The following is a 10,629-nucleotide window of genomic DNA, read 5'->3' on the forward strand; positions in this document are numbered from 1 at the left end:
ATAGCGATCGCAACTGCTACATCAGGTATTGCAGCGTCGATAATGCCTGGAGGCCGAACTGCACACTCCAGGTTCAAAATTCCAATCAAGCTCACTGACAACAGCATGTGTAGTTTCACAAAGCAGAGTGGTACGGCAGAGTTGCTTAAACAGGCATCCTTGATAATTTGGGATGAAGTTGCAATGACAAAGCGTCAAGCAGTTGAGACGCTAGACAGATCGCTACAGGATATAATGGAATGTCCTCTACCGTTTGGAGGAAAGGTTGTCGTCTTTGGTGGGGATTTCAGGCAGGTCCTCCCCGTTGTGACCCGAGGGACAAGAGCACAGATTACGGATGCTACACTTTTGAGATCCTATTTGTGGGAGAAGATCCGCAAGATACGCCTCACGCGTAATATGCGAGCACAAGCGGACCCTTGGTTCTCCGAATACCTCCTTAGGATAGGCGATGGAATGGAAGAAACAATTGGCGACGACTATGTGCGTCTCCCTGAAGACATTGTGATTGCTTATACCGAGGACGAAGAACCTATTAACAAGCTAATCGAAGATGTCTTCCCATCCCTGCACACCAATGCTATGTCGAGAGAGTATATGAGCACACGTGCAATCCTCTCGACCAAAAACGAGCATGTGGATGACCTGAATGACAAGATGATCTCCAGGTTTCCGGGCGAAGAAAAGGTGTACCACAGCTTTGACTCTATCGAGGATGACTTCCAGAATAATTACACGATTGATTTGCTGAAGTCGCTCACACCAAACGGGTTGCCCCCGCATGTGTTGAGAGTAAAAATGAACTGCCCGGTCATTTTGCTACGGAACCTCGATCCTCATAATGGGCTATGTAATGGAACACGACTTATGATCAGAGCTTTCCAGAATAATGCAATCGATGCAGAGATTGTTGGTGGTCAGCATGCTGGAAAGAGGGTGTTCATACCTAGGATCCCTATGTCACCCTCGGAGGACACCTCACTTCCCTTCAAGCTGAAGAGAAAACAGTTCCCCATCCGCCTGAGTTTTGCGATGACCATTAACAAGGCACAGGGTCAAACCATCCCAAACGTTGGTATTTACCTTCCAGAGCCTGTATTCTCACATGGCCAGCTATATGTTGCATTGTCAAGAGGTGTGTCAAGAGAGACAACGCGGATTCTAGCCAAGCCTAACATGGAGGTTGATAAATCTGGGAGAAGCACCAAAAACATTGTGTACAGAGATGTTTTAGAGGGGTGAGGTTTGTGCGATCGTTCGTGTTTTCTCTGTACCTTTTGCTTTTCTATAACTAATTCTGGACCTAGCACTTATCTTTTTTTTACTTGCAGGTTTTGATCAGATCGCACTATATAATAATCATGAAAGAAGAAGGATGTCGATGTGACCTTCGACTCTGCATATCTGTGTCGTTTATTTGTGTCATTTATTTATAATCATGAAAAAAGAAGGATGTTGTTGTGACCTTCGACTCTGCATATGAGGGTGGTTTATTTCTGTGATTTATTTATTTGTAAATAAAAAAGCACAGCAGCACACCTGAAGTACTGTAACTTTATGATGGTTGGATTTACTAGCACTTATTTTTTTTTACTTCCAGGTTTTTATTAGACCGCACTATATAATAATCATGCCAAAAGAAGGATGTCGATTTGACCTTCGACTCTGCATATCTGTGTCGTTTATTTGTGTGGTTTATTTATTTGTAAATAAAAAGCACACCAGCACACCTGAAATATTATAAGTTGATGATGGCTGGATTTACTAGCACTTGTCGTTTGAGTATTACTTCCAGGTTTTTATCAGATCGTACTATATAATAATCATGAAAGAAGAACGATGTCGATGTAATCTTCGACTCTGCATATCTGTGTCGTTTATTTATTTGTAAATAAAAAGCACACTAGCACACCTGAAATATTTTAACTTTATGATGGCTGGATTTACTAGCGTCTATCTTCTCAATGCAAATTTTCCGTCTACTCATGACCGGGAATAATGACAAAACAAAATTACGAAACTCACCTTGATGGTTACACATCAATGCCAAGAGTTTTCAGCTGTAGTACAATAATGTAATAACATCCGTCAATCTCAGGAATATTGGATTCTGCCGGGTTAGCAAACTCATAAGTAAAAGCACTTCGCTGGCCCCTCCTATCCAGCACGGCAGATAGTACAATAAACTGGCAAGAGAAAGGACACATGAATTATATTTCTTTACATAAAGTTTTAAGCTTTCTCTGTACAAAATCGTAAAGGAAATAACACACAAAATCGAAGAAACGTTCCAATGAGCTTAACTCGATATTCCTGTATAAAATGTATTACGAAAATAACTCAATTAATTTATCCAGATTGGGTATAAATAAAAGCAAAAACAATGTGGGGCCTGAGATAAAACAAAGGAAAGCATGGGTCCAGAGATAAATCAAAGGAAAGTGTGGGGCCTGACATAGCAATCACGATTCACTTTCCTCCTCACGCTATGGAAGTCCTTCCCGTGACTTCCGCCTTGTATATTGCCTATACCTAACGAACTCTCGATCAGGAACCCAAAGAAGCACCGTAGGGTTTCCCTTCAACCTCCCCTGAACCGCTGCCGCATCCTCACACTGTTCCACCGCAAAGGTCTCCTCCGCCGCGAAGGCCTCCACCTTGCCGCACACATCTGTCGGTGGTGACCTACCATCGTCGTCCATGTCTGCGCCACAATCCCCGGTGGCCTGTACGGATCAATCTACAATAATCATGGTAATGGTATCTCTCTGCAATTTCATCCTATTCATGCTTTCGCATCTGCGAAACAACAAACTCACCAGAGGGGATCGAACTAAGTAAAACAACATGATCTGTGTGACCCTACAAAATTACCAACATGCTCTGTGCGACTTAGGAAATTCTTATTATTACAACATCCAGATGATTAGTCACGCAAGTGAATCTGAAAAGGTTGACTGCATAATTGAACAAAGAAATAGATCATTATAATTTAGGTGAAAACAATATTCTTGTAGCACTATGTTAAGTAAACGTGTACACATATCTGCATCCAGTTGTGATGTACAAAACATAGGGTCTAATGGTAAGAGCAGATCAGAAACTGTGGTTTCCACACACAAATAAGAGTGCTTATTTACCACATGAGCTCTGCCATCAATTGATTCACCGATTCAGCCCAAGTAACCATTGAACATAAAACAGAATTTTGCCAGAACACAATTAAACTTGCCTGACCATGAGGTGCCACTCATATCGGGACTACACTAACCCTCTGAATATGACACAACTTTAGTTCGGTAAACAATGCCATTGTGTAATCAAAACATCCGCAGATCCATAGAATTTGTAGGTGCGTGATATATATGTATTTAACAGAATATCATACCACCAGCAGCATACGACTTATATATGCTTGGGTTTTCAGGAACTCATCGACAAGGGAGCCAAGGACGATCATACACAAAATATTCAGATTGAAGGCATGATAATCAAAGATGAGGATATGAACACCGAGTCAACAAAGGCAATAGAAGAACAAACCATCAAGGATGATACAGAAAATATGGAGATTGATGAGGTGATACTCTAAGTCGACAAAGACGGTTTTTATTTTCACATGTCATTATTACTTTTATTCTGGTGGGACAAAACAATATGTAATTTGTAGTATAATAATATCATGCCTACAATTCTTTACTGACCTTAATAATATTTTCTGCTTTATAAGTACTGGATAATATTGTATATTGTGTGTTTCAGATAGTAACCGAGGAAGAATCAAATGGAATAGACAACAAAGATGGAGAAGAGAAAGAAAATAGCACACAAGCTACTGATTGCGAAGTGACAAAGGCATGCTTTCTTTTCGACTATCCCAAATAGTTCTAATTCTAATTATTTTATATCCTCCATACAAATTATTCTTTGTAATGTTCCTCTCAGGAATTAACCTTCAAGGAAACAAGTGAACAAATGCAGCCAACTCAAGACGATGAATTAGCACAAAGATTCAACACCGAAGGGGGAGAAACTATAGGGGACAAGCTGGCAGAATCAAATGGAATAGCCGACAAAGATGAAGTGCAGAAAAAAAAGAGCTCGCGGTTCACTGAATCCAAGGTGAAACGGGCATATACATTTTTTCAAATATGTCCCAAATAGTTCTAATTCTAACTATATTATATCTTGTAATGTTTCTCTTAGGAATTAACCTTCAATGAAACAAGTGAACAAATGCAGCCAGCTCAGGTTGAGGAATTAGCACAAACATTCGGTACCGAAGGGCCAGAAACTATAGGGGAGACGATGCCAGAATCGCATGGAATAGCTAACAAAGAAGAAGTGGAGAAAAATGATAGCATGCGGTCCACTGATTCCGAAGTCTCCGAAGTGACAGATGCATCAGATGATGAATAATTAGCACACACATCACGCACGAAAGGGGCACAAACAGGGAAGCATATCCCTATCCGAATGCATAACAAACCTAAGAAGGCACAAGACTACGTGGTGGCTCCAGAAGGCATGAACAAATCCTTCTATGCCCTGCTTTTGCTTCACTAATTTTCTTCATTATTAATAATTCTTCTTGCTTACATCATGATAGATTACGCCTGCACCGGCGATGATTGGTCGGTTATTGAAAATATCATGTCTGAACCAAGCGATAAAAGACATTTAGTGAGCATCAACGACTCATTTCTAAAAAAAACAATTACTATGTCTTTTAACCGCCGAAGAATTTGTTGGCGACGAAGTAAGTATATGTAGCTTTATGACAAGACGATGCTATTTTAACATATGTTCCTATATCTCTTATAACCAAGGTGTGCACTTGATATTGTAGATCATAGACTCATACATACATTGCATAAGTGCTAAAGAGCATCTACAGATGAGGTCAGGTGGAAGTGTTTTCTTAGAGAATGCATGCATCTCTAAGATGATAAAGGAATTTAGCTCTATACGTGATGACATACCAAGATGGGTATTAAAGAGAGCTACGACTTATTTAGAACATGATATGGTGAGTCTCCGTTCCGTACATATTACTATGATGAATTCAATCGAGGACAGATGTTTGTATAGATGAGACCTAAACTAACAAAAATCTCTTTTTTCAGATATTTATTCCAGTAAACATTGAACACTTTCATTGGTACCTAGCAGTTATAAACACTAGGGTGAAACGTATCCAGGTGCTCGACTCGCTAGGCCCAGGAATGCCCCGCAAAGACCTTAACGCTATGGTTAGTTATTAGTCCCACTGCACCATCTTTTGATAAGACAATTTCTGTCATTCTTTGCTTCTGATGCTAATACTTGGTCATTTATTCATGTAATAGCCGGAAGGACTGAAAAATATGTTCCAATATGCATCGCTTCAAATGGAACTAAAATTGGATAAGTGGAAAGACATAAACATCACAGCATGGCCAAGGGACGAGTTTCTTAAGATCAAACTGCAGACAGATGGGTATACCTCTTTCGATTGAAACTTGTTGATCTCATCCCCTTTAGGCAGCTCCTTGTTCTCCTTCAGGATATCTAGGGAACGAACATTGCACACAGTCATATTTAAGTTGTTTTATACAAATATCTATAAATTTGATAAAAAATGATTGACCATATTTAAGGTTTATATTTGTAATCATGCAGGTCATCTTGTGGTCTGTGGATGGTAAATTTTATGGAGTACTTCACAGGAGATATTTTGTCTGATATTCCTACATAGGTATTTTTTTACTGTGTATCATTATATTTATTCTATGTTGTATCACTATTTAACTCTTATTACTGTTTTAATAGGAACATATGACAGATTTTAGAACAAAACTAGCTGTCATTTTAGTGGACTCAGAATTGAATGATGATAATATAAGAAATCGAGACATGGAAGAGGACAAAAACAACACAGATCCCACGGAATGTATGATTCTGGATAGACCCCCCGAGAATTTCAAAACATCAAATACATCAACAAAAGTTGAGCTCATCTCGCGGTCATTTATTCTTTCACCGTCTGTCAGCCCAACAAACGATGATTTAATAGATGAACTTTGCTTGTTCATCGGTATGGTTGATGATGTTGCACTACTAGAGTAAGCCATATTTTTTGTTTCATTTTGTATTCCAACAAATTACTTTGATGTCATTATAATTTACAGAATTTTGATTTTACAGGAGCGAATGGGTGAAAAGCTCTGATCCGTATCCTATTAGCTTAAAATTGAGACAAATTAAAAACATCTTAAGTAATGATGAATACATGGATATTCATTGCTTTAATATGGCTGTGCGAATACTAGCGCGCCACGAAGTCCAGCTTCTCAGAGACATTCCATCTCACTATATGGATCTGAACTTTTGTGTAAGTTACTATAATCATGTACTACATTTTTTTTCTCATTGCACTAATATTTTCTCATTCTTACTTTAGTCCATGTTCCACTATGCACAAGACTCAAGTATCCGTGAACATATGGAAATTGCTACACTTAAACGGTTGTTTCATAGCTGGCCTGATAGTAATGATTATCATATCTCTCAATGTGATACGGTAAGATTTTTTTTTCATTTGTAACAGTGCTTTACTTGGTCTTAATTAATATTCTATGCATTTCTAAACTATTTCATCATTGCAGATTTTACTTCCTTGGTATATGTTTGGGTTATTTCTATTATTTGTCTTGGATCAAAATAGAAAAGTTGTCTCAATTTTCGATCCGATACCAATACCTACTTTTGGGGAAAATGTACTTAAAATCGTGGCCGACAATCTAAACCTTGCGCTTGAAGTTGCAAACCCTGCATTCAAGGATGATATCTCTAAATGGGAATGCATTGTTCCTGTTGCTCCAACAAACTCTACCTGGTATGAATCTTTCAAACGCATTACAATATTAATTGGTTCATTTAACGCACATTATGTGTTTATTTCATGCATGCAGTGCATTGTCTGGTTATTTGGTTTTTAATTACATGCACTCATTGTGCGATGGAAAGCTACATTTTCCCGTACCTCAGGTGACTATTTACACCATGCTTATTTGTATAATTGCACATGCAACTTGTTATAACAATGTTGTATAATGCCAATGTAGGATGGTTTTCAACTGAGGAAGCAATTTTTGGTGCATATTTTAAAGTACGAAGACAATGAAGCTCAAAACAATATCCCATACATTGAACGAAGCATCATTGATCGAATTTATAGATGGACCTTCATTGCTTCAAAAGATGGACCTTCAAGACATGCTTAGTTGCGGTTTTTAGAATATGTTCTTGTAGCAATTATAATACAATTATTATGTGACAGTGAATTTTATGCGAAGACATGTTTATGATACGTGCGTTGGATCACAAATATGTCGCACTTTTTGAAAATGCAATTTGAGTGACATGATAACATTTTGTAGCCATCTGTATTTTTTGTAAAAAAAAATTTAGTATTATATCATGTGAACATGTTTTGCTTGAGACGTATTATTAGGATTCCTGGTTGGTTGTTTCTTTTGCTACCTACAGGCCACCATGATCTTAATGTTTTATTGAAGAAATTAAGTACACACTGCACATTAGGATTCCTGGTTAGTTGTTTCTTATCAAGGGGTCCATGTGCTGTAACAATGGGGCGAATGAGACAAAATGACAACATATATTTCAGCCGGTAGTGATGTTTCTACCATTCAAAATAGCCCCGGCACCTCCAGTAGCCATTTCGGATTAGATAAACAAAGTGACGCGCTTTCCACCTCTGTACCTCAAGAGGAGCAGAGAAGGGTTCTTGCAAAACTAGATTCACTGAAATAATAATGTTGATATCTATTTCTTGACATAGTAATGATGATATTTATTTCCTGACCACATGACAAGCTTAGTTGTTGACTTAGAATTGTTCATTGTATTTCTGACCAAATAGATTCACTCAAAATACACTACGGCATCCTCTTAGCGTAGTGGAGTACGGACTCCATATCAGGACCTAACAAACAAGGACAATTCAGGTAGATTGTTGACTTAGAATTGTTCATTGTATTTCTGACCAAATAGATTCACTCAAAATACACTACGGCATCCTCTTAGCATAGTGGAGTACGGACTCCATATCAGGACCTAACAAACAAGGACAATTCAGGTAGATATATATATCCCCAACTCTTATCTACCTGGACCATGTAGATCCTGAAGATTTTTTTTCTCGCAGGTCAAAAGGCAGATCCAAAGGAATTGAAGAGACAAGGAGAAAGGGATGTATGCACTAAACAGGGATAGGGATGATGTATTAAAAAGTAAACGTGAGTCGAGGGATCATAAGAAAGCTACATCTTCTATTCTAAGTGGAAAGAGCACCCTATCTAAGACACCCGTGGCCATATCGTATAGAAGAAAAACAACTGTTGCTCATATTGAACTGTAGCTAATTCACATTTATATTCTACAAAAGAAAAACAAGCACTTAATGGGGAGGGGGAAAATGCCTGGTATGAGCAACATAGAGGGGGAATCTACAGCCGTCCATAGGACTGGAGAACAACTCAATCTGATACAGGTGATGCCTTGGTCTCCCAGCTACATCACACACACATTGTTGAATGTTCGGTTTCCTAACTGAAAATCATTATGGGCGTTGTTATAATACCACTAATTATAACTGACATTCACTCAATATTTCTACAGACGATGAAGATTGTGATTGGCTATGATACTTATCAGATGCAAGAATTGGAGGCAGGATGAAATCAGTCAACATACCCAGTGCTACACCATGTGAAGATATTGTTTTGGATAAGAAGATTTTTTTTCTTATTTGCCGCTTGTGATGCTAATACTTTTTCATTTATTGGTGCAACAGCTAGAAGGACTGGAGGATTTATTCAAATATGCATCCAAGCACATGGAATTAAAATCCGATAAGTGGACTGATCTAAATGTTACAACATGGAAAAGAGCAGAATGTATTAAGAGCAGACTACAGACGGATGGGTACACATCCTAATATAACTCAGAGCATTTATGCTTACCAAGGTACATTTGGTATGCTATTATGCTTTTTTTGTTTTCATTGCATATCATTCCTGAAGCACATTTAATTGGTATATCTGCTCCTAATGACAGAGTTCTATTTCGAATGGGTGTTACATTAGCATATACCTATTAAGTATGATAAAACACCGAGGCTACAAAACTTGATCATGCATTACATCCAAAGCACATATGGAATATATCAGACACAATACTTTACCTTATCATAGGCCAATGCAACTAACACAGCACCTGTCATGAGATCTGGCCACCAAATAATAACTTGAATAAGCCACATCATGTATGTAACAGGAGTATTCTTGAAATGACATAACACACATAAGAAGTTTCTAAATAAGACACTCACTTGCTGCCTAATAGAGATCTTCTCGCCTGGACAGCACCAACGCCAAAACAATGGAGCTCAAGGCGATAGATATCATTGGGCTGCATATAGTACAAAAATGGGTTACAAAACAAAATAGTTTGTGGATTTGAACAACAAGTATGTTACTACACACATAGAAAGAAGCAGATAGCGAGCATACATATATGTTTCACTAACAATATTCCACTTCTCTATATCCAATGCATCCATGCCTACATAGAGAAAGAGAAATGTCATGAATGACAACATGGCGAAGGCATACCTGTTGTGCATAGAGTGACATAAGCATCAACAAAGTTCAGAAGTCAAATGATGGAGTCACATGTATTTCTTCTAATACAAACAATGCAGATACTTGCCAGACAAGCATGTTGGGGACGGTGATGTCTCCGCTCCGAGGTACGGCCAGCAACAGCTTGTGGGATGCACCGTGGCTAGGGTTCGCTGCTGGACACGTGCATGTACCTGAAATTTATGCAGCTTTATCAATTCCAAAGAGCTGACAGGCTGTACGCTACATAATCTTGGGTCAGATTCAATGTCATATGAAATCTGAAACATAAAAATGTAATCAGATATAGAGGATGTATGAATTAAGTCAACCATAGATAATCAAGACCTTCAGTTACAAATAGAATGAAACTTTTATTGCCTATACAACAATAATCACTTTCAGAAACAACCATATCTGAATTCTGCGACTTGGAACTAAGTGAGTACCGTCTTTTATTTTCTTTTCTCGAGGGGAACACAATGTGTGTCATATTTGTTCCTTGAAGGAGAAAGATATGATGAGATTATTTTTCAACATAACATTATTTGGCTAACAATTAATATCTTTTAGCGCTCCAAGTAAATATACTCAAGCATCATTTATCTGAAAAAATCTCTTGTCCATGCTGTATGTAAAGCCAGTATGGATGCTAGACCTACCAGCTCAACTACAGATCGAAAAAGAGAGGCGTGAGGAACCGCATCAGGGAGGGAAGGGAGCCAAGTACATCACCGTACCAAATCGAAACGAGAGAGAGGGGGGGAGGGAGAGGGGGGGAGGGAGACCTTCCATGGCGGCACGGCGTCCCGACAAGAAGAAGCATCCCCCTGCATCGAGTTGAGTTGGTGATGCTGGCGTCAGAGCAGGGGGGAAACGCGGTGTCCCGAGCTCCATGGCCCTTGATGACGGTGCGAATCCGCTCCATCTGACGCAGCCTGAG

At 38.8% G+C, this 10,629-nt stretch overlaps 1 long non-coding RNA gene across 1 annotated transcript; it reads right to left on the reverse strand.

Annotated features, from left to right (window-relative positions):
• Positions 1–1,597: 1,597 nt before the first annotated feature.
• On the reverse strand, positions 1,598–9,628 carry LOC119341082. The gene is made up of 5 exons (XR_005164875.1): positions 9,576–9,628; positions 9,395–9,474; positions 9,248–9,291; positions 5,486–5,550; positions 1,598–2,186 (listed from the first exon to the last, which is right to left on the reverse strand). It is a non-coding gene; the product is annotated as an uncharacterized LOC119341082 (long non-coding RNA).
• Between the last annotated feature and the right edge of the window lie 1,001 nt (positions 9,629–10,629).

This window comes from Triticum dicoccoides, chromosome 7B, assembly GCF_002162155.2.
Source record: "Triticum dicoccoides isolate Atlit2015 ecotype Zavitan chromosome 7B, WEW_v2.0, whole genome shotgun sequence".
Classification (NCBI taxonomy): Eukaryota; Viridiplantae; Streptophyta; class Magnoliopsida; order Poales; family Poaceae; genus Triticum; species Triticum dicoccoides.